Genomic DNA, 25956 nt, shown 5'->3' with positions numbered 1-25956 from the left:
AGACATCATCAGCTAAGACAAGGCAGGCTGATGGTGACCCCCAGCTGTCACTCACAGCATCCCATGGCTTCTCCGTACCCCCAGCCATGCATGCTGGCTTGTGTGACCACGTTCTGTATTCCCACCCTTCCATTACTGCTTCTTTTCTTCACTGAGTCATTCTCAACTTTTTCTTTCTCTCATTGGACCTCCTCCAAGTTTTGACTAAACCCTAGTGACTCCTTAATTACATTTGTGAATCCTCTGTTACTATTTATGTGACCTTGGGCAAGTGACTTAGCCACTTTGTGCCTCAGTTTCTTCATCTGTAAAATGACTGGGATGGACTAGAAGGTCTTCAAGGTCCTTTCCTGCTCTGAATCTATGATCACCTTGTACGATATGTGTGATTCTCTACCCACAGAAGCAACCCCTTTATTCACTCGCCCCTCCTCTGCTTCCCTCAGATCCCCTTGTCTGCTTTTCCTTCTTACGGATTCTTTCCTTAAACTTTCCTCCTCCCCATGCTCCATCTCTTTATTCTCTGAATTCTTTCTCCCCATGGTGAGGTTTGATCCTTGGATCCTCCAAAGCTTCAGCACCATGGAGAGCACCTTGACCTTCCCTCCTCCCCCCATGAACTTTGAGAAGTCGCCTCCCCAGAGTCTGGATGATCAATGTCTTTTGCTAACACCTTTGGCTCTTCCTGCTCTCTCCCTCCAACTCCTCCCGGATGTCTGTCCCTGTGTGTTGAGGTAGTCCCCTTCTTGCTCACAAAGCCCTTTGCTTTCTGCCAGACGCTTTGCGGTGGGTTTACCTGGCAATTAGACACTAAGCTACCCTAAAATGAATCTTTGAAATATTCTGAAGTTATTTATCCTTATAAATAACTTGGGACCTTTCGCATGCAGTGGTTTCCGAAGCCCTCCCTGCCCCAGCCCCAGCTTCTTTCCTTATTCTTGAGTTCTAAGTTTGGAAGTTCTCTCTCTCCCTGGTGGCCTTGACCTCCTGAAAGGCTTGCCCCCTGGGAAGGTCAGCACTTTGAAATGGCCCGTAGGGGATTTAACTCTCTGTTGCCACCCAGACTGTGTCTTGGCCAAGATGAGTCCTGGGACCGTTCCCGTGGTTCTCTCTGGCGTACCCAGGGTGACTTTAGTCACAAAACGCGTGTCCCCAATGGGTGGCCAGGATGATGGGGAGCAGGGATCCTCAGGGGGTCCTCCATGTTTCCCCCTTTTCAGGGTATGATTAGTATCCTTTTTTTTTTTTGCCTGGCTGAGCAGACTCCTAGCAAGCCTTGGCCTAGGTGGCTCTTCAAGGACTCATTTGCTGTCCAACGTTGGGGATCATTTTGCAGACCAGCATGAAGGGACTGGCAGAAGGAGGAGGGTATCCTACATTACAATTCCTTCTCTGGCACTGTGCATCCTGTCCTTGAGATTTGCAATCACTCAGCAACAGAAAGTTAAGAGAGAGCCTGTCTTTCCCTCCTTTCTCCAGTCTTCCCCCGTGGGCCCTCTCGTCGGGCCCCCTGCACTTAACCATTGTAGCTTTCTCCTACAGGTTTATAGATATAAGAAACATCCCCAGAGCATGAGCATACCACCCAGCTGTGATGCTGGCTTCCTCACAGACATTGCCGCCACCTACCTCGGCCCCAGCCGTGACGCACACATGATCCCAAAGCCTCAGGTCAGTCAGCTGTGGAGGGAGCCTTTCCTGTCCCCCCCAGCCACCTATAGGTCCAGGCCAAGGCCAGGCATTGACCCCTCGGCTGGGTTGGTCTCCTCCTGTAGGCGCACCTTGGCTAAAATTGTGTGGATGAACTGCAAAGCATTGTGGGCAGTTGTTGACCAGGCAATAGGATTTTTTTTTTTTAAATTTTGGAATTCTCTAAAAATCCTCTCCCTTCCCAACTTATCTCTCTCTTAGTCTTGGAGCCATGAGGTGATTAAAAAAGAAAATAAAAGGAAACAGAGAAAAACAAGCCATAAACAAACAATAGGAGGGCAGAACAGTGTGGGTTTTTGAAGTCTTTTTTTTTTAATCATGGAAATGTGTTCCGGATTCCTGGAATGATTGAGCAGAGCACTTCAGCTTGCTCCTAGGGGAATGTACAAAGTGTTCCTTATTTGCAACAGGCTTGATTTTATGGAACATGGAATGTGTTTGAAAAATGGTCAGTCTGGGGAGAGCAATGCCACGTGGGAGCAGAACGGGGGGAGCCATAGCAACGGGGAAAGGAGCAGAGGCAGGCGGCCTCCAGGAGCCGTGGGCTCGGGGAGGGAGGGAAGCGGTACCCCAGGAAGGCCGTCCCAGCTGGGGCAGCATGGCATCCTTGATAGAGGGGCCCCTTGTCTTTGATCAACTGCTTGAGTCAGAAATAAGCCACATATGGACAGTCTCGCTGAGATAAATTAACAAGGGGGGACCGCAGGGAGGAATAGAGGGCTACCAATTGAGCAAGAAATCAACAGGCGCTTATTAGCACTAATGATAATCGTAACAGCTGGTAATGGCCTGATGCTTTAAATTCTACAAAGTCCTTCAGCAAGACAGGAGTTTGAATCCTGTCTTACACACTGACTAGCTGTGTGAGTCACTTAACCTAAGTGGGTCTTCCTCCCTCCTCAGCTGTAAAATGGGGTAATGATAGCACTTGTCTCCCAGAATTGTTCTGACAATAAAATGACACAGTATTTGTAGACTAGTGTGTAAATTTTAAAATAAGCTTTAATGCTATATTAATGCAAGTCATTATTAATCATCTTTATTATTGTTGTTGTTATCATTCTTATTATTGAATCCTATTATGTGCTAGACATTGTGAGTAAAATGACAAAGAATGAAATAGTCCCCCTTATAAGGAGCTCACCTGGGGGAGAAGACAAGACCATGTATATACATATACATATACATGTACATATACATATACATATATATACACAGAGAGAGAGAGAATAATAAGTGGAATATCATTTGAGGAAGTAGATTAGCAATTGCTGGAATTAGGGAAGCTTAATGATTAAGAATTAAAGATTATTTAGTGACAGTCTTGATGGAAAAGAGTGTTTGTGATACAGAGCGCCTTTTAGGGCTGGGGAATGACCAGTCTGAAGACATGGTGGTGGGAGCTAAAGAATGGGATGTAAATGGACAGAGAGAAGTCCAGATGGGCCTGGCTGTAGATTATGGGAAGGGGATTAAATGATCTTGAGAATGGAAAAATGGGGATTTGGGGACAGGATGTATAGGAGGTTAAAAACTAAATCAAGAAGCTTATATTTCATTTTCTGCCAAGACAATCTAGGTATATTGTGAGTTACTTGGAAGGATGACGATTGATAGTGTCCAACTGGGAGACAAGAAAATCCTGGGTTAAACTTCATCTTGGACATTTTGTATCTGCATGACTCCAAACAAAGGCTTAACCGTTGTCTTCCTCAGTTTCTTTCACTATAAAATGGGAATAATAATAGCTCCTACATCAAGGGATTTTTGTGGAAACCAAATGAGATAATATTTATAAAAGTGTTTTTTACATTGTTGGCCACATCCTGGACATTACATAAGTTCTTGTCCTCTCGGATCCTTATTTATAAAATAACAGTAACCACAGCACCTCTCTCAGGATTGTTGGGAGGCTCCAGTGAGATAATGTATGAACAGTGCTTTCAGATCAAGAAAATGCCAGGGAAATGTTGTCCATGACCATCCTCCTCAGTCTTGCTGCGTCAGCAAAAAGAGCTTCACGTGAATCTTTATTCTTAATTCCTCATAAAAGTCTTTTTTTCATCAGGTTCAATGAAACAGTTCCCAGGGCCCTGATCTCCTTGCTCTCCTGCCCAGTGATATACTCAGCAAGCCACATGGTCTCTGGACAGACAGGGAGTGGCAGACAGGTCCCACATGCTAGTTCCCCAATAATTGCAGAACAGAAGCTTTTTTTTTAATCATTGGATTGCTAAAGCTCACTGCTGGAAGGGACCTCCAATAATCCACCTGAGGCCTAACCAAGGTTCCACCCTATAATATCACCCAATCTTTTAAAGACCTCTAGCAGAAGGCATCTAATTACCTCCTTTCTTCTACGTGAGAATAAATTCAATTGCTATGAAGTTTTTCTTTTCTTTTTTCAACTTTTCTTTAACTTTTTTTCAATTAATAAGCGTTTATTTTCTCTATCTCTGACATCCTCACTACCTAATCATAAAGAAAAAGAATATTTGGAACAAATATTCAAAATCAAGAACAATAGGACCAATTATTGGGCATATCCAGAAACATAACATCTCATATTATAGTGTGAGCCCCTTACCCTGGATCAGGAGGTGGGACACAGCCTTCATCCTTTGTCTTTTGGGTTCATAGATGGTAAATGCATTGAACAGGGTTCTTAAGTCTTTCAAAACTGTTCATTCTTAGAATGATGTGATAGAATCAATTGTTCTAATTCTACTCACTTTCCCTTGCATCAATTTCTACAAATTTCCCCAGGTTTCTCTCATACATTTTTTTTTATCCTACATCCTCCCTGTAACAATTGCTCATTGCCACAAGATTTACCCATTGGGAAAAACACAATAAATCCAATCCCTCTTTTGCACTCAGATCTTAAAAAAAGACAGCTTTAGTTTCCACCCCTAAGTAAATTATTCTTCAGGTCAGATATCCTACACTTTCACTAGTCTTTGGGTGACATGATCCTAGGTGCCCTTCCTAAGCTCACTGGCCAAGATCTGGGAGTTCCATCCTCTTCCTGCTTCTCCAATCAGGGCATTTACTCATCCCCAATCCTGAGTTTTTCAGGAGTTATGTATGTGTGTTACTTTGGTTCCTTAAGCTCTTTTGCTATTATTTTAACCTGGTTTTATGAAAGATAGTCAGAGATTTTGCCTAGTATCATTATCAGTCACTAATGGAGAGTAGGTGGGGACTGGAGTTATTTATTATTATTCTTTGGACTAGAGAACGCCCAGGCGAGAAAAGCTCCTCTACTACTGGAAGTCATTATGATATCACAGAGCTGCCTCTATCACAGAAAGGTCAGGTGTTTTTCTTGGGGTCCCAGATGCGTCAGAGACAGGATTTGAGTGCAGCTTATACTGATTTTAAGGTCCATTCTCAAGCCATTGTAGCATGTTGGCTCTTTAAGGTGGCCAGATAAAATATTTGATAATGTACGTATTAGTGTTGCTAATAGAGAACGTATTAGTTCTCAAGTTTAGCCTCTTGACTCTTGTTAAATTGCAGCAGGGTGGATTCTAAGGGAAGCTGAACATATGAAACTAAGGCATACAACCAAGGATATTATATTTATTTCTTTATATTGCTTGCATTTAGTAATGGGTGAATATAATATACCTGTTTCTTTCATCTTTGTCTTCATATCCCCTTTATTAGCACATAGGAGGAATTAAATAACTACTTACTGAATTATTAGCTTTCAAGAAAAGTAGAAGGAAGGCACTGAAGATCAGTAGTAAATTATTATTATTCCATATTCCTGTCCTCTGACACTTTAATTGAACTTAGACCTTGTTAATGCCAGATAACATTCCTGCTCATCTTGAGTTTCCCTCATGTGCTCATGGGAGCTTTATTTCTACATTGGGAGGATACCAGTGGAACACAGGGACTGTTTGGGGTTAACCCTTGCTCATGGTCCCTGATCTCCCTGTCATGTCCTTTGGTCTCCCATGTCTCTGAGGACATATTTACCCGAGGACGCCTCCTCATTTGCCCTGCTTTGAAACCTCCTTGCTTCTGCCAAATATCGCTCCACCACCCTTCGACTGAATGGGCCACAGGGAACCATCCCAAGCCTGGAGGTGCGAAGGAGACGGGCATTTGCTTCCTGGAGGAGCCTGGCGTCATTTCGAGATCTTTGCAGTTTCCCAGATCCCGGGTCTGCCCTTTCCTGCTCTTCTTGCCATCTAGTTTTCCCACAAAAATCTCTTCATTTTTGGTTATTTTTCTTGTCTCTGATCTTCCTTCCCCTCTTTGTTTTTATTATACTCATCTCCGAACATGATGCTGCTGAATTCCAAGGCTGGGTCGGGATGCTTTTTGCTAGGGGAATCTCTCCGTGCCATCTCTGGGAAGGTCCAGGTGTCTCAGACATCAATTTGCTTGGAAAAATCTGAACCTCTGTTCAGTGTCCAGGAAAGATGGCCCCAAAGGCGATAGGCCCTGAATTAACCAATATTAACTGAGATGAACCACAACAGAATCTTGACTCTGCAGTTCTGTGGCTGATGGCTGAGTTGGCTCCAGACAAAGACAGGAATGAAAGGCATAATATCAAGGAAAATACAGTTTCTTATATTGTTATTTCAAAAAATCTTATGTGGTGATAATAATTTAGTGTTAATCCTCAATCTCTTTAGTTCTTCTACTGTCCTTGGAATTTAACATATCAATAAATATATTGAATTCCTGCTATGTGCTAGCAGATGGGGATATTAAGATAAGGACGAAATAGTTCTTGCCTTCAAGGTGATTGTTTTTAGAAGAGAAAACTAGTATGTTCATACATTAGTAAATTCAAGGATACATAAAAGAAATATAAAAGTACTTTGACTAGAGAACCATGTAGGCTGGGGGAATTAGAAAAAAAAGACCTCAGCGGTTATATTTTTGGCTGAGCCTGATCAAAGAATTTTTTCTACTTATGGGTCTTCCAAAGTGAACCCCTATCTCCTTTAACTCCAGCCTGTTTTGTTGGAAAAAAAATCTGCTTTCCAGATTTGTGAAGGTTTAGGGGGTGAGGGCAAGGGACAGAAAGTTGATAAGTATCTTCCTCCCTCCCTCCTTTCCTTCCTCTCTTCCTCCTTCCTCTTTCTCTTCATTCTTCCTCCCTCTCTTCCTCCTTTCTTCCCTTCCTCCCTCTCTTTCCTCCCTTTCTTCCTTCCTTCCTTCCTTCCTTTCCTTCCTTCCTTCCTTCCTCTCTCCTCCTTTCACTTCTCCTCTCCTCTCCTTTTCTCTCTCTTTCTCCTCTCATTTTTCCTCTACTCTCCCCTCCCCTTCTGCTTTCTCTTTTCTCTTTCTCTCTTTTTCTGCTTCTATCCCTCCCCCATCCCATCCTCCCTTCACTATCTGATTCACTACACCTGAATTAGTAGAAATGCAGTGCCATCTCCTGCCCTGTGCCCACTACTGAATGACACAGGAGTATTTCCATACTCCATTTCTGAATTGAACCAGTGGGCCCTTCCTTAGCCAGCTTGGTGCCCCCGCTGCTGGGACCCACCTTATGGTTTGAGCCTTACTTTAGATGCCCAATTGGCTTTATCGCTGATGCCACCCACAGCTCTCAAGCTCAGGCGATCCACCAACCTGGTCCCCCAGGTAGCAGATAGTGTAGCCGTGTGTCAACAGGCCCAGTTTAAGAAAAGTTCTAACTCAATACCAGGCCTCCTCTAGGGAGACAATTAAAAGAGCGAGAGAGAGAGAGAGTGAGAGAGAGAGAGAGAGAAGGAAAAGATGATCATCTTTCCCTCTTTTGTTTCTGCCTTAGAAAAAAGAATCAACATCAAAATAATTAATTTTGAAACTGTTGGATTTGTCTTCTGTTAAGAGTTTTTGAAGAAGACTTAAAACTCAATCTTACCCTGTAAGCTCTATTCCCAAACGTCCCTCTGTGTTCTGAAGAAGCTGATGTGTACATCCTTTTTGGAAATGCCTTTTTAAAAACGAGGGCCAGACATTATTGTTCAGTGAAAATTAGAACCAGCCTCTTCCTTAGAATCCCTTAGAACACTTTTGAGAGGAGATCTGGGCTTTTCTGAGTGTGCTTTCTCCCCTTTGTCCTTTCCCCGAGTTCTGTTGGGGGAACTTGGGCACCATTGTCAGAAAAGTTTCAGAGACCATATTGATCATGAAGGAGCGGGGGGATGCCGGAGCCACTGTCTACTGCTCCATCTTGAGGGAAGGGGAAACTTGAGCCTTCCCCTCCCACCGCTTCTCCCCTGGAGCCTGTTGGAAGTGCAGAGCCAAACATCTGGGTGAATGTTCCTGGGTCCGTGCCAGCCTCGGAGCGGAATAACTCGTTTGATGGGGAGGGACAGCACCGGGTATTAAATGGGAGGTCACAGTTCTTCAGGCGCAGAATCAGGCAAGCTCTGAATGGCTGTGGGACAAAGCCGAATCTGCCCTCCCGCCCCCAACCTCTCAGACACGCCAGTTCCGGGGATCAGAAAAACCGTGATCCATGTATCTGGAGCTGAAAAGGACCTTAGAGGTTCATCTAGATTGGGATATGTCCAGGTGAGGTAGAAATCTGCATACAGGGCAGGCAGTAGTGGGCACAAGGTTCAACCACGAGCATTTATTAAGCGCCTGTTGTATTCTAGGCAATATGCTGAATGCTCAGGAGTGAAAAAGAAACAAAAAATAAAACCATCCCTGCTCTCAAGGAGTGTGCACTCTGTGGAGGGTGGGGAGCATCACGGATGAACACAAAGAAATATAAAATGTTTAAAAGCAATTTTGAAGGTGAAGGTGGAATTAAACTGATTGGGGTAATGGGGTTGGAGGAGGGTATCGATAATAGGGAGGAATATATAGACCTTGAAGGGAAGAAAAGATATCCTAGTCAGCCAAACCATGGTGTGGACCTTCTTTTCCTGGAGAAATGCATGTGAGGGACGTGGGTGCCAAGGCCTTGGTCTGGCTGCGGCGGGCAAGACGGGGAGACTCGCTGACCCTGGGGGCCCCAGAGACATGTATTGTGCTTGGCTGAAGTCCACAAAAGCTTGCTCTGATCCCAGAATCCTAATTCAATGCAGACTTGCCCTCAGATTGAGTTGCCCAGATGCAAATAAATTCTATTACTGATTCACATTGGGATGAGCTGCTCCAGTCACATGGGTGGGATCCACTCTCATCCTCTCTCTGAGCCCTGACTAGAGTACTTACAAGGGTGGGGCAGTGAGAGCTTCCCCCTGGGTTGCCAACATCTAGAGGGGTCCAAGAGCACCATCTGGGCTATTCACTTTCCTTTTTTGTGATTAATCAGATACTCTCTTCAGGAACTCCTGTATTAGAACGCAGAGTTCAGGGTTCTTCAACAATGGGCCAAGAGCAGAGATGCCCCAATGGAAGCATAAATAGAACCAGTCTCTTAGAAATCCCCTTTGTTATCTCAAAGTTCCGTCAAGAACATCCAGACCACAAAGGTAGCAGAGAGGAGAGAGCCCGGTGTTTGCCATTGGAGACAGTGCTGTACAATACCAGTCTTAAGGTAGTTCGGGGTACGAGATACATAGTGGCTGGGAAATTAGCTGCTCCAATCTCCTCATTCTACAGAGGAAAAGACAGGCACTCAGAAGCATACACGGTGGGGAAGCTGAGGCTGGAACCCAGGGAGTATAATTTCCAATCCAAAGTCCTTTGGAATACAGCAGCCTTTTAAAACAATGTTTCTGCCAAAATAAGTCTTTTCTGTAAATGAAAACTCAACTGTGTACAATACACACACACACACACACACACACACACACACATTTTAATTGCAATATGCAATAATATATAAGCTCATAGGTTTAGAGGTAGAAGAGCATCAAGAAAAGCCCATCATTTCATTGATGAGAAAACTGAGGGACAGAGCTTTAAAATGCCTGGGGTCACATATCGGATAAGTTTCTGAGATGGAATTCAAACTCGGCTCTTCCTGAGCCCACTCCCCACACTCTATCCTCTGTACTGAGGTCTCTCACATCATCCCACACCTGTGAGTTCATCCATTTAGGGAACTTCATCTTCCCAAGCCCCGTGTGATTTAGAAGCCCAGACAGTGAGAGTCTTAGACTGGCCACTGAGCAGTTGGAGTGAATGGTCCATGGCTACTCGGCCAAATGTGTCAGAGACAGGGCTTGACCTTGGCTCTTCTTGGCCTAGAGGGAAGCTTTCAATCTAAACTGTGTGGCCATATTGATAACCTGTGTGGCTCGGAGCAGGTCACCTCACTTTGTTAAGTCTCTCGGGTCCCTTATTTGTGAAGGGGACAGGCGAAACAATCAAAGAAAATACTCCAAATAAAGCACTGTTGCCAATGGCAGGTGCTCAGCTTATCACCGCAGGACCAAGAAGGGATGACAGTTTAAGTCACTGACACCCGACTGGTCTTGGGGCAGGACGGTAAATCTGAGGGACATCTGACTCTCTTTGGTCACGATTCATGATTGGAAAGGCAAAGGTCGGAGTTGGTGTTAATTGGGATGAAGAGGAAGAAGATGAAAATTTGTGTTGGAAAAGATGACCCGACACTCTGGAAAGAGTATGAGCCCGGCTTCTAGACCCAGGCCACCTAAATGTCATGTCCATCATTTATTTATCTGCCCTGGTTTTCTCTGATATAAAGTGATGGCAATGATACCTGTTGGCTTCTAGAAGAAGCTCCCATTGACTCATGCTCATTAGAGCTCTGGTTTGGGTCGAGAAGGGAAGGATAGGTGTGGGTTGGTCTGATCAGAGAGGCCATCCTGGAGACGGGAATAACTCCCATCATACTTCCTGCAGCCCACAGAGGCACTTCCTACAGTTTTTTCTTCCCAAGAAGGGAGAAGTCTAACAAAATGAGAAGAATCTCCCTGCTTGCTGATTTTAATATATGTGCAGAAAGGCTTTCCTATGGAATGACTCTGCTTTAGGAAAACAAATAAACGAGAGGCAATTGTTAGTCTAAAAACATTTGCCAAGCTGACTTCAGGCTGTTGGCAGGTCCAATCAAATGGCCAGTTGAGCTGAAAATGATCAAATGGAAGTTTCACATGAAAATACAAAAAAAAAAAAGTGCTCCCCCTCTCTTTCCCTCTCTCCTCCTTTCTCTCTCTCTCCCCCCTTTCTCCTTCTTTCTCTTCTTCCCCCTTTCCTCTCCGCTTCTTCTCTGTCTCTCTTTCTCTCCCTCTTTCCCTCCTCCCTCTCTCTCTCTCTTTTCTCTCTCTTCTCTATTATTTCTTTTTCTCTTTTAAATTTAAATTTCACATCTGTGCTCTATTTTTAAACATTTATTCTTTAAGTGATAACGCATGTTTTACCAGGGCTCTTATTGGATTAGACATGTCTGAAATCCTTTTGGCTTTAACCTGTTCAGTCCTGCCTGCAGGGATGTCCGCTAAAAGACTAAGTATCCAGGACCATTATGGAGACCCTGATGATCAGGGAATCGGCCTGAGAGTGAGGCAGATCAGATCCCATCCCATCATCTATTCAAGCTGGAATAGGGCTTAGGGCACAATGGCAGGCAGCCTTCTCTTGTGCCAGTGAGGGAGTTTTGCTTAAATTTAAGTAGCTTGTATGGATAGAGTTCCCCAAACAAGGAGGTCACAGTCCTCCCAGACTCTGCATTGGTCCCACCACAGCTGGGGTATTCATTCAGCAGGGAGTTCAGAAGACAATGGGACATGGACAATGGTGACTTCTCTGTATCCAGAGATTAGGAGAAAGAACTAGTGATATTTAGCTTAGGAGAGCTCCCGCGAGCTTCTTGGGAGAAAGGAGTGTTTCCTCCTTCGGAATTTATCACCGGCATCCACCACAGCGCTTGACACATAGTAGGCACTTAACAACTGCTTGTTGATTATTATTTTGTTCCTTGACAACATAGCTGCCTTCAAGAAGAGGAAGGGCTGTTAGATGGAAGATGAATGACAGAGTAAATCACTTATTAAGTGTTTACTTTCTGTTAAGCTCTGGATATACAAGGTCAAACAGTCCCCACTCTCCCATTCTAATGGCAGAGACAACATGATAGGAAAGATTTTACCTCCAAGTAAGATGGAGAGGCCCCATGGTCCCTTGGGTACAGCAGAGAGCCAGAGTCAACTCCTCTTCTTTCACATCATTTTTTATTCTAGCTTTTTATTGACAAAACACATGCATGGGTAATTTTTCAGCGTTGACCCTTGCAAACACTTCTGTTCCAACTTTTCCCCTCCTTCCCTCCACCCTCTCCCCAAGATGGCAGGTAGTCCCATACATGTTAAATATGTTTAACATCATTTTCAGTGATAAAGTCCCATCCGTTTCTGCGGGACTTTGGTGGTAAACTCTAAGCCGATTAAGCCGTGCTCTAATAATCTGTGGAATCTAAAATCATGGAATGGCATGTACTCAGATGCTTTTTGAGTCATGGAAAGAAGCCCAGTAGCTCCAAGTGAGTTATATCATGTTATCAGGGAGGAATTGTGCATGGGAAATATCACGGATGACAATGTGATGAACTAGAGGGACCAGACAAAGATGTACACTGTCCTTGAAGGGAAGAACTGGCACCTCATCTAAGCCCTGAATGAAATGAAAAATTTTAGGAGGAAGCAGTGAACGCATTTCAAGACTGAAGAATGAACGATCTGTGCAGAGGCGAAGTAAATGAAATATTGTGTATAAGGACCAGCAAGGAGTCCTTTTTGGCTGGAATATAATAACGCCAGAGTGAGAGACAGTTGGAATCAGATTGTGAGGGCTGAAAGTGCAAAACAGGAGAATGTTTTTTTAATAGCATCTATCTCTCAGGATTGTTTGAAAAGGATCAGGGTATTTATAAAACTCAACACAGTGCCTGGCACAGCGTAAGTGTTTAACGAGTCCTTCTTCCCTCCCTTCCTCCCTCCCTCCTTTCCTCTCTTTTTCCCTTTCTTCCTCTGTCCCTTCCTTCCTCTCTTTCTCTCTTCCTTCCTTCTCTTCTTCCTTCCCTTCCTTCCTCCCTTCCTCCATCCCTCCCTCTGTCCCTTCCTTCCTCTGTCCCTCTGTCCCTCTGTCCCTCTATCCCTCTGTTCCTTCCTTCCTTCCTTCCTTCCTTCCTTCCTTCCTTCCTTCCTTCCTTCCTTCCTTCCTTCCTTCCTTCCTTCCTTCCGCTTCCTTTCAGTTCCCTTCTACCTTCTTCTTTTCCATCCCTTCCCTTTTCCCTTATCATTATCTTATTATTTCAAATGAAATGAATAAGGCTTGAACTTCCTAATCCAGAGTCCTCCTGATGTGGAATTTCAAAGGCAAATAAAACTTTTTTTTTAAAGTCCACACTAAACGGGCATCAGTGAAGAAGGTTGCTTCTCCACTTTTGTAACTCCTCAGCATCATGGCCTTTTCAGGGGTCCCCAACTTCCAACTTTAAAAATATTGTTTTTAAAAAAATCTTCTATATAATATTACACTCATTTCTCATTGCATCCCTTCCCAAAGATAACTGCCTGTCATAATAAATTAAAACAAAGGGAAGAAAAAATACATGTCAATACATTAACTAAGTCTGACTGTATGTGTCATTCATAGCCTCTACCTGTGCAAAGAAAGAAGTGCTTTTTCAGTCTTTCTCCAGGTTCAAACTTGGTCATAATTAGACAAAATACAGTTTCATTCTTTTTTTCTCTTCATTTACATCATTGTGTAGGGATAGCTAAAGAATACAGTGTTTATTAGGATAAAGACTCATCTTTCAGACTTCAAATCTGGCCTTAGATACTTACCAACTGTGTGACTCTGGACAAGTCACTAAATCTTATTTGACTCAGTTTCATCATCTGCACAATGAACTAGAGAAGGAAATGGTAAATCCCTCTAGCATCTTTTGACAAGAAAACCCCAGATGTGGTCACAAAGGTCAGGCTTGACTGAAAATGAACAATAATAACAATAAAAGCCATTGTTTATATGATTTTCCTGGCTTTGCTTACCCCACTCTGCATCAGTTTATAGAAGTCATCTCCTGCTATTCTATATTCTTCATGGTTATTATTTCTTGTGCCACAGTTAACATTCCCTTACATCATATACTACAATTTGTTTGGCCATCCTCTAATCGACAGGCATTTAATTTATTTTTAGCTTTTTTCTCTCTCTCACACACATACACATACTGATAGTAGTATATTGTAGTCTATAAAAACTTTTCTTTCTGTTTTTTATCACCTTGTAATATGACTATCCATGGGATTTCTGGGTCAAAGATTATTGACAATTTAATTACTTTTTTCCATAATTCTTTTTGATTTCTAGAATGGTTAGACCAATTCCAAGTTCCACCAACATGTTTTAGCATTCCTGTCTTCTTATAACATACAAAATTTACTGTTTCCATCTCTTGTCATCCTTTCTAATTTGCTTGGTATGAATTTAAGTCAGCACTTTTAATTTATGTTTCTCTTTTTATAAGTGATTTTGAAAAATCTTAAATATAATTATTAATGTTTTCCAATTCTCCTTTTGTGAATTATTGTTTTATGTCCTTTGACTACTTATCCACTGGGCAATCTCTTTTCATATATATTTATGTCAATTCCTTAAATTGTTTGGTTATCACACTGTTAGCAGATATATTTGGTACAAAGTTTTTATTTATTTTTTCTTCTCTCAGTGGTTCTTCTGATTGTTTTGATGTGCTCATTTTATTTATGCAATTTCAAAAAAATTTGTCTGTGATTTAAGTCACTCATTTTTATCTTGTAATTTCCCTGGTTTGCTTAATAATTCTCTTTTTAGCAACAGTTATAAAACGTAGTGCTTTTTTAAAAAATTTGTTATGGTGTGATTTTTAATATTCAGAACATATCAATTTTGAGCTTACCATGTTATATGGTGTAAGATGTTAGACTAACACTAATTTCCTGTCAAATTGCTTTCCAATTTTCCCAGAAATCCTTGGCAAATAGAGACTTCTTCTCCAATGAGTTTGTTTTGTGGTTTAGTGGGTCCTAGTTTATTGAGCTAAGTTATTTTGGATTTTATGTTTATTTATTCTCATTTACTGGTTCACTTTTCTATTTTTCAGTCAGTACCAACTAATTTTGATGGTTACTACTTTGTTATATAATATGAGGTCTGGAAGTGCTATTCCCATGTCATTCTTCCTTTTCTCCCCCCATCATTATTTCCCCTTTTCTTTCATTTGTAAAGGATCATTAGAAGTTCTGAAATCGTTCACATTTTTAGTCAGCATGTACTACTCTACAGGGAATACTACATTCTTGAAACAACTAATATCTGAAGAACTAATTTCATCATTGGTATTTATTGCTCGTTGAATTTGTCATCTTTCCCTGCTGGGAATGATGTTATTCCACAGTGGAGATACAGCAATTTGTTTTCTTTTCCTTTTCTTCTTTTTTTAAAGAGTTCTCTACAGAATGGATCGTCTGCAAATTGTCCAACAAATCTCAAGATTTCATGTTTACAATCTGGCTCTCTTTCCACAAATTCTAGCCACAGGGCAAGGGTAGGCGTCTTCTGGAGGTCTGCAGTAGACCATCAGTAAACACTTGTCAGTTGATGGAAGTTAGTACTAGGACGTTTTCTTTCCAACTGGGACTTGGAAATAGGGGAAAGGGAATGTGGAAGAACATTTAGCAAGGATATGGAAGAATAATTTGTCTCCTTTCCCCCTCCTACATTTACCTTGACCATGTATACTCCTAAGGGAAGCATTAGAAAAAAGCTCCAAACTCTGAATCTCAGAATTTCTCAGTAGGAGTAAACCTCAAAGGCCATCTAGTCCAACTTGAAGTTAACCTAAAGTCCCTACTTATACCCAACTTGGTTCTATAGGCTTTACTCCAGGATTTCTAATGCATAGTAATGATGATAATAATAACAAGAAGACAATTAATATTTATATGACTCTTGGAGGTTTGCAAACCAGATTGAGGACAGCAGACCAGTCAACAAATTAAGGGGACGTCTACCTCAAACACATGAAGACTCCACTCCTTCCACCCCACCCCATGTTGAGAGCAGTTTGTTATATTTTATGACTCTTGGAGGTTTGCAAACCAGATTGAGGACAGCAGACCAGTCAACAAATTAAGGGGACGTCTACCTCAAGCACATGAAGACTCCACTCCTTCCACCCCACCCCATGTTGAGAGCAGTTTGTTATATTGGCTATTAAGGTGGCTTAAGCAGGTGCTGTGGAGCACTTAGAGCTTGATCAGACACTGAAAAACTCCAAGGGCATGCACTATATCCCGGGCCATCACCAATCTTCTTGACTTCTTGACTGAGTCACCAGTCTTGTGACTAACTTTGGAAGAGAGTAAGGTCAGTGTCTTTTTGCAGGGTTGATTCACTTAAATACAGTTTATTTGTCTGTCAAGACATTACTTCTGCTGTCATTGGTCCTCTTCCAAGGAGAACAACAATATAAGTGATTTGAGGGGAATCAATCACCCCCTTGGGCTACCCATCCTACTTTTGTATGGCTCTAATCTAGAAAATTTCTCCTGACCTCAGGTCTCAGTTTACCTCCTTCAAAATATAGTAAAAATATAATTCCTAGGCCTCTTTCTTGGTCCTAAGACCATCCTTTTCCTTTTCTTCAGTGAAAGTCCTTTGAATGCCTAAGGGCACAACTTGTATTTTTCTTGCTGTCACATCTCCTTCAGGATAAACATAACAATTTCATTCAACCAATCCTCATGTGGCAACTTTGTGAGTCCCTTTACTGGTTTTTCCTTTCTTGAGACATTTCTTGGCTTGTCCATGGCCTTCCTAAAATGTGGTACCCAGAATGCAATATTCTGGATTTCATTAGGACAGGGTATATTGAAAGTATCATCTTTAGAGTCTTGCACATGCTCTTCTTTAATGTACCCTAAAATCCCCTTAATTTCATATCCAGTCTAATCCAAAAGAGGTGCTGGCATGGTTTGATTAATTAGTCATTCTGTCATTCGTTTATGATTTATTTGTATTGATTTATACATTTGCCTATGCATTTATCTGTTTTATTATTTATTTAATTTTGTATGTACTTGTTTGCTTATTTGCTAACTGTCGAGCCTGTGATGTCATGGGTTCAGGAGCTCTCAGTGATGAGTACCTTTTGCCCATGCAGATTTGTGTCTACTGGGCACCTTATAGCCTGAGAGGGTTATCTGGGGCACTGAGCTATGAAGTGACTTGGTCCAGTACCTATCACAGCTTTGGCTTCCAGTCACATTATTAAGATGGCAGGGACAAAAATGAAAAGAGCCCCATTCTTCGAGGAGCTTACATTCTGCTTCAGAACTATACTGTATAGATATGTAAAGTATATACAAAGTACATACACTTTTTCAGGGATAAAAGAAGCTGTACTAACAGCTAAAGGAAAGGATGAAGGTTTCCTGTAGAAAGAGATTCTTGAGTTGGACCTTGAACAGAACCATATGTTCCAAGAAAGGAGAGAGAAGGGTATTGAAGAAATGCACTGTTTTCCGTAGCATGACAGTAAGAGACAAAATGTTAAGTATAAGGAAAAAGAGTGTGTTTGTCTGAGATGGAGATTTTGTGAGATTCATGATTGAGAAATAAGCCTGGGGGGGAGAGTGAGAATGATAGATTATAAACGGTCTTAAAGCCCAATTTGGGGAGTTGACAATTGAGCCTGGAGGCAATAGGGAAACACGAATGTTTTTTGCCTAAGGATGTAACTTGGCCAGACAAGTTGGTCAGATGTTTTGGAATATCATTTTTAACCTAGTTGTGGATGATCTTTTGGTTACATTAAAACCTTCATATCTTTTTTTGGATAAATGTGTTTCCTTTTCTCTCCTCTCTTTCTCCTCCTCCCTGTCTCCCCTTCCTACATCCCCCATTCTTGTCTCTCTCTTAATTATTCCTCCATCTTTATTCATTCATACTGCCTTCCTCCAGTAGTGAGACAACATTGTTCACTACCCAGAGGAGAGTTGACCATTTGGGGAGGAATTAGAATAAGATTGAGCAAATCACAAAACTTAATCATTTCAAAGAATAAAAGTGAATGGTTATTAATGCAACCAATGGCAGAAATACGTGTTATCGGGAATTGCCCCTAAGGAGTCCAGTTATGGCATTGACAAGGTATTGGGCACCACAACCTCATCCCACTCAAGTCTGGCCAAGGGTAGGTCACCAGCCAATGTCCTTGGGACAATGGAGAAAACAGGAAGGTGCCGTGGGAAGGCCTGGGAGTTTAGAGTCTATAGACCTAGTTTCAGGTCCTGGTGTTGCAGCTTAATTCCCATATGACCTGAGGCAGGCAAGTTATTCCTATTTCTGGTCTCAGTTTTACTTGTAAAATAATAAACTTGGAGTTGTCCTCTAAGGTCCAATCTAGCTCCAAATTTTGGTAATGGTTGGCATCTCTTGGGCTGGATTTATGGTAAACATTAGAAAAAATAGTTAAAATGATCTTTAAAGTACTAAGTTTGGGGAGAGGAGGTGATAGAATAGGGGTTAGGAAAAGGCAGTGAGGAATTTTTCCAAAAAGATGAGACATTTTAAAGATATTAATTATAGCAATGCTCAAATGGCTGAAAAACTGCAAATCAATCAACCAGCAAGAATATATTAAGTACTTACTTTTCATTCACCAGGCACTGGGCTAGATGCTCCTTATAAAAAGACAAAGGATGAAATAGCCCTGGTTCTCAAGTAGCTAATATTTTTATTTTATTTTGTATTTTTTTATTTAATAGTCTTTTATTTACAGGTTATATGTATAGGTAACTTTACAGCATTGGCAATTGCCAAACCTCTTGTTCTAATTTTCCCCCTCTCTTCCCCACCCCCTCCCCCAGATGGCAGGATGACCAGTAGATGTTAAATATATTAAAATATAAATTAGATACACAATAAGTATACATGACCAAACCGTTATTTTGCTGTACAAAAAAAAAATCAGACTGAAATATTGTACAATTTAGCTACTATTTTATTGAGAGACAGTCAAATAATCATTGAAATTTTCCTAATGACCCAATTCTCCTGGTCTTTATTCATTTCTTTATTCCAAATTTGTTGAGTGAGTTTCAATGGAAAGACTACTGGACTCTGCAAGGAGTACCTGAGTTCAAACATTATGGAAAGGAGCAGCAAGATGGGGCTGCACTGGATAGAGCATTGGGCTTGGAATGGGAAAGGCATCTTTTTGAGTCCAAATCTGGCCCCTGACACTAATTTTGTGATCCCAGGCTAGTCATTTAACTCTGTTTGCCTCAGTTCCTCATCTGTAAAATGAGCTGGAGACATATCCGGTATCTCTGCCAAGAAAATCCTAAATGGGATCACAAAAATTGGACATGACTGAACAACAACAAAATTGTGTCATTGTGAACAAGTCATTGAACCACTATGAACCTCAACGGATGATAGCATCATAGTGTTAGAGCTAAAAGCAGGGATGGAGCCAGCTTCAACCAGCTGGGGAAATATCATTGTTAAAAATTCAGCGTGAGCATTTTTATCTTGGGAATTGGCCAAATGCTAAAATGCTTTGATTCAGGACTTGATTTTTGTTGTGGTTATTATTGTTGTTGATTTTTAGACTTAAGAAAGTGATGCAGATAATTATGATGCTGATTAAACTTAAAAGTATGTCACATTTTTGCAGCTGGTTGTTAAATATTTGCCAGCACACTTCTGGGTAGAAGGATCCTTGGAGACAATCTAACCCTGGAGTTCCCACTTGTGTTTTATACACCCCTGGCAGCGTGTTGAAGGTCATGGACTCCTCCATGCAATAATGTTTTTAAATGCATAGTTCTCTGAAGGAAACCAATTATATTTAAATAAAGATACAATTATTTTGCCCCATTTGACTTCATTGATCCAACACAAGATTTAATTTAAGACCCTTGGAAAAGAAAATAAGAATCAAAGAAGGTAAAGGATTTACCCCAATTCTTACAGTTAGTGTTAACTGCAAAATGGGTGTAATAATAGTAACTGTCTCACAAGGTTGTGAAACCCAAAGAATATAATAGATCTCAACTGTGTGGTCAAATTTAGTATTATGTAAATGTCAGATATAGTTGCGATAAATATTTTTGTTATGAAGGCAAGAAATCCTGGGACTTTTGGCTCCCTTATGTGTGACCACCTTTTGAGACACAACCATCAGAGGGTATTCACACGAGCCCCCCGAAATCTCTAGAAAATCCCATCAGCTTTTCCAGCGATGACGGCAGCGATCTGGGCTCTTTGTGGACTCCTTGAAATGTAGTGTCTTGAAAATTTTGGATTATGGTAAAGTCACAGATGACCAAAAGTCTTTTAAAACAAGCCAAGCCAAGAATTTCACTTGCTTCCTTGGAAAAATGCCTTGGAAATCCATGAGAACCACTGTCCCCCTTAGCAGAAACCGGGCAAACGGAGGGAGATGATCACTCACTTATTCATCCATTCATTCATTGAATAAACATTTATGAAAGTCCTTCGGGAAGAGCAGAATGCAAAATTCTCTGGTGAATAACACCTGTGAGAAACTAGAATTGTAGAGTGGAAGGGGAGCTGAATTTGCAAATGTGGAGATATATTTTAGAACTACACTCCTGCTCCCTGTTGGATGACCTTTCCCTCTCTGAGCATCTTTCCTCATCTTACCTTGCAAGACAACACACCATAATGAATCAAGAGCTCATCTTGGCGTCAAGAAGACATGAGGTCAGGTCCTAGAGGCAAGCATCTACACCCATGTTAGTGACTCAAATTAGTGCTCAAAGCAACAGATAAATTGCTAAACAGTATTGGTGGAAGTGATTCCTAGAAGTTCACTTTACCATGGATTTACTTACCTTACCAGTGTCACAGAGTTGTTTTAAGAATCAAATATATGCTAAATTTATGCAAAAGCAGTTTTCCCAAAGCATCCATAAATGTTCATTATAATCATGATTAATTGACAATTATTCAATTCAGCAAATATTTTAAACCACCTGTGATGTTTAAGACACTATCTTGTATGATGGAGGATACAGTGATGTAATAAAATAGAGCCAACTCGGAATATGATAACATTATGACAACATTTTTTGCCCATATTCTCCAAGTTGGTTTATTTTTTTTTAATTTTCTTATTTCATTTGTAAAATTTAATGAGCATTTATTTTCTCTTTTCTACCTCCAATTCCCAGGAAAGTAGAAGAAAGAACCAAACCAAATACTTTATGAAAATTGTCATAAATGACTGCTCATGGGCAAACCAAACCAATATCACAAAAATGATCATGGTATTTATGTTAATTAAGAGGCAACTGTTAACTTAGTGGGACAGTAGAGGCCTGAGTCTGTAGGCAGAAAGATTTGAGTTCAAATTCAGTCTCAAACACAGAATAACTGTGAAAGCACAAGCTCTGCCCTAGCTTCTTCAAGTGTAATATGAAGATAAGACCTCCCAGGGTTATTGTGAGGATCAAATGAGACTTTTGTTTGAAGCTCTTAGCACAGTGGCTGACCCAGAGCAGGTATTATATCTCCTCCCTTCCCCTTAATTTACTTGTTAAGCTTTTGATTATTTAATCAATAATTATTTAATTAAATATTATTCCAATTCAACTTTCAAAAGATGACTTAATGGATCTAGGGGAAGACAAAGAATTAATTGGAAGGGGGAAAAAAGGCAAGAATCTCAAGGCTAGTTATATCAGAGCTCAAAGTATATGGCAAAGCACTTAATATTAAAATGATTTGGTGCCAGTGAAAAAATGGAGGTTAGGTACATAATGTGGAAAAGCAAATCAACCTACGAGCCTCCTGTTCAGTAAACCCAGTGACCCTAATAACTAGGGTAAAGACTTTATATTCTCCACCTAAGATGGATTCATCTTCTTCGTTCCTCCTGCATCTCTTGGATGGAAATCTTTCCCCCAGCCTCAGTTCTTGCTTCTGTCTTTGCAAGCACTCCCTCACTGTGCAACTTACCTCTTGTTTGCCTCAGTTTCCTCATCTGTAAAATGAGCTGGAGAAGGAAATGGCAAACTGCTCTAGTATCTCTGCCAAGAAAACTCCAAATAGGGTTAGAAAGAGTTGGACATTATTGAAATAACAAGAACAGCAACAAGAAAGCCTTAGGGAACCTAGGAAGTAATATAAATGTGGCTGCTTTGAATATTTTTCAAGAATGAGCAACCAAGGAAGGAAAGATAGAAGCCCCGGATTTCGTTGTGTAGTAGAAACTTCCTACTACCACGATATGATATAAACTTCAATTAATTAAGCATCTACTATTTGTCAGACACAGTGCCAAACCATGACGTAGTGTGTGTGTATTATACTCCCCCCACATATATTTATATATATACATTTATTTATATTTATATAAATAAATTTAATATTTAATATTTTAATATTTAATGTTTTAAAATTTTATATTTAATATAAATAAATATTTATATTTATATGATATACACACATGTATATATATTATATACATTTTTTGTGTTTTATATATATAACAAATGTATGTTCACCATCTAAGATTCCCTACCCTTCTGGGATCTTCTGTTACACTGGATTTTTTTTTTTTTTTTTGGCTGAGGCAATTGGGGTTAAGTGACTTGCCCAGGCTCACAGAGCCAGGAAGTGTTAAGTGTCTGAGGCCACATTTGAACTCAGATCCTCTGGACTTCAGGGCCGGTGCTTTGTCCACTGCACCACCTGGCTGCCCCAACTCTTGGATTGTTTTTTAAAGTAAAAAGCCCTGCATTGCTTTGCTAGGGGTCCCACAGGGTTGCCAGGAAATGTTAATGCTAGCGAGTCTAATCTACAAGATGCTTTGTTGAAAGAAGAAAAATCAAAGCCGCTATTTTAGAAGAGAAAAAGGAATACCCCAAGGACGTTCTTTCTAACCAGACCCAAGGTACTTCAGCAATTTTGATTTATCTCCATCTCAGATGCCGGGAGCAAAGGTCCCAGTTGCCTCTTTCCATCTGGGACCTGGGCTGCCGAACAATGAAATGGAACGGACCCAAGCTCTGACGTCGCGGGCCTTGAGGAGCGTTTAGCCCTTTGACAAAAACCATGAGGTCGAGCATCCCTTCCAACATTTTCCAGACTGCAGGTGGACAGAGCGCCTGTGCCAGAGCGAGGCTGGGCCCCGGCCGACACGTGGCCCTTGAGGGAGAATGTCGGGCTCTCCCCTGAGCGCATCTCCAAGACCAAGTACCAGCCAACCTCCCGTAGCCTCAGGCTCTCGCCCCCAGGAAAGCCCCGAGCCCGCTTACTGTCGGAGTGAGGTGGGAGAGGATTCTCCGAGGAGCTCGGCCGATCCCCATTTCACATCCCGCTCTATCCGAGCTGGAACGAGGAACCCTCCGGCGGAGCCTCAGAAGTCCGAGCATAAATTATGTCGGAGCCTTGCGCTGTGCTGTAATATTTGCTAATCCTTATTAGAGATGGATACATTCTCTTGGCTTAATTTGGCACGTTGGGCCGAGCCCTTCGACCTGCCTTCAGAGACCCCAAAGGAAATCGACAACTTTGCTGTAATTTGTCTTTCCCTTTTTTCAGAAAACGACATGGTTTTTATTGTGACCCCGTGGAAAGTTTGGGGAGCCTGGGCCAACTCGGCTCCCACCCCCACCCCAGAAAACAGCAGGCTCATAAGGCGCACGGACTTGTTGAAATAAACCAGAATATTGAACGCTCACAAATATTTTCCCACCAAAAGATGTTGTTGAGAAAATGTGCTCTCTGGGACCAAGACTAACAAATTGAGGAAGTGGAAATGGAGCGTTTCCCCCGGGGTTTGGGCTGGGGGAGAGTTCTGAGAGACCCCGTTGGGGGGATATATATAGCAAGAAGGAACCTCTGGTCTTCTGGCCAGACTCCTAATTTCACACCTGAGGAAAGTGAAATAGAGAGTTAAGGGTTTCGTGCAAGGTCACCTGCATAGGAAGGGACAGGCAGGTCCAAAGCCAAAGATCTCATCTATCAAATAAAGGTACAGAGGTAGCCAGCACTGGACTTGGAGTCAGGATTCTGCATTCAAATCCTGCATCAGAGTCTTAAAATGACCCTGAACACATTAAGTGACCTCTCTTTGCCTTGCTTATTTTTTTAAACCTATAAAATGGACCTGCCTTATGTGGGAGTTGTGAGGACTGATCCCCTGTGTATAGTGCTTTCCAAAATTTAAATCACCATATAAATATTATTGTTGTTAATATTATTATCGCGGGTCTCTGTGGTACGTATTCTCCCCTCCCTCAATTGTAGATAGGAGTATTTTGCCTCGGAAAGCAAAAACTTTGAAATCAGAAATCTTCGCTCTCTCGCTAGTCTCCCATAGGTACGTGGTCCTGGGAAAGTCAAGCCACCTCCCAGCTCCCAGCTCCCATCCACATCCCACATCCCACATCTGTTTCTGTTTTGGGGTCCAGAGAACAGGGATGATAACAGATTTCCCCTTTTTGCCTCTGAAGGGCTTTGTCCTGAAAAATGGGGTTTGTCGGCTTTGTCCAGTTCCTCCAGCAAAGGTGCTGGCTCGTTGTTTGTTATTTTAACATCTTTTAACATCATTCTGTGCTCAGCAAATCCACTTGGTGATCATTACAGTTGTGTTCGGGTCTCAGGGGTTACTGTATCATCTGGGATCATTGCCTCAAAAAGTTTTCAGTAGGATTCTGGCGCTGGCCATAACTTCAGGTTTTCTGGCAGTGATTTGGGGAGGGGGGAGGAGGCAGAGTTTTAGAACTTGGGATCCTCCTAGGTAAAGCTGCAAAAAGGATCAGGGGAGAGATCCCATGCGGTTGTTTTAAAGACTCTCTGGGGCTTTGTCTGCTGATCTATCACATAAGAAGAGACAATTCCGCTCTCCACCAGCTTAGCTTGGAACCAGTTCCAAACTTAGCCCCCAAATCCATTTATAAAATTCTGATTTTCCAAAGTCATACCACCCGGTAAACAACTAGTGGAGTTTCTGTGAACAGAGTCAGAAAACAGGCAGTCTCCTAAATTATGGTCTATTATTCAACTTTTCTTGCTGGGTCTTGGATATAGATTTATGTCTATTTTTTAAACTGGTTTGCCTCTGACAATTATGAAAAAAGGGCAGGTAGGTGAGCAGTGGATAGAGGGTTGGCTCTTAATGAGAAAGATTCATCCTCCTAAATTCAAATTTGGGCAAGTCATTTGGCACTGTTTGCCTCAGTTTCTAGATCTGTAAAATGAGCTGGAGAAGGAAATGGCTAGCCATTCCAGTGTCTCTGCCAAGAAAACCCCAAATAGGGTCCACAAAGAGTTAGACACGACTGAAAAAGGACTGAATGACAATCACAATAATTATGAGAAGAATAGGGATGGGATAGGAGAGTCTAGGTCATGAGAAAATCGACTTGCCTTCCTCTCCCCTGCCCCTTTCAGCTCTGCAGTGATCCATGAATATATTCCCTACAGTTCTTAAAGGATAAAGTTCTACACTTAAGTCAGGGAGACTGAGTCCCAAATCCACCTCAGAATAAGAGTAAGACTACATCCAATATAACTGGGACCGTCCGCAGTCCTGTAACCTGCTGCTGCCGTTCCTCCACCTCAATGGAAGAGTCTGGGGGACCCCAGCTCGCACCTTCCTTCCAACACTTGTACAATCTTAAGAAAGTCAATCTCACTTGGTCTGTCTCGCTTTCCTTATCTGTAAAGTGGGATTAATAACAGCATCTTTTGCGGGGCTATTGGGAATATAAAACGAGATTCTACACGTCAAGTGCTCTGCGGACCTCAAAGAACTCTAGGAATACTAGCTGTTTTTGTCGGTGTTGGAGGAAATGGAGAGTAAATGAGTCACCATGTTTCAGACTTTAAAATTCCATATGCAAGCTGGTTATTTCTGTAAGCAGAGTGCTGTTCATTGATGGGTTGATTCTGGGTAGGGCTCACGAGCTCGCTCAGCTTCAGTTTTCTCCCCAGTGAAAAGAGCATCCTGAAACTTGAAGTGGTCTCTTGTGGAAGTCCCACAGGAAGCGTGTGAGGTCCCTTGGGAGCTGTGAGAAAATCTATTGTCATGGCTGCTCGTATTGATGCCCGTGGGCTGAGAAAAAGAAATAATTCAAAGCAGAATCGTGGGCAGCTTCTGCACATCCAGGAGGAGGCCCAGGTCTGGCCCTCCCTTCTGTTCTTGAACTCATTGGGTTCTGATCCGGCACCTGCCTCCTTCTGACCCAAATCCCCTCATCTCTCAGGGCCTTGGTTCCTCCTCTGTGGAACAAGAGGCTGAACTAGCCACCCTCAGTGGGCTCCCACTGC

The 25956-nt window shown here is 41.8% G+C and overlaps 1 protein-coding gene across 1 annotated transcript in view; it reads left to right on the top strand.

Annotated features, from left to right (window-relative positions):
• Positions 1 to 25956, top strand: part of ERC2 (ELKS/RAB6-interacting/CAST family member 2) — a 981774-nt gene that overhangs the window by 694772 nt on the left and 261046 nt on the right.

Source organism: Sarcophilus harrisii, chromosome 1 (genome assembly GCF_902635505.1).
Source record: "Sarcophilus harrisii chromosome 1, mSarHar1.11, whole genome shotgun sequence".
In the NCBI taxonomy this organism is placed as follows: Eukaryota; Metazoa; Chordata; class Mammalia; order Dasyuromorphia; family Dasyuridae; genus Sarcophilus; species Sarcophilus harrisii.
The sequence above is the reverse complement of the archived record's forward strand: the minus strand, read 5'-3'. Positions and strand labels throughout refer to the sequence as shown.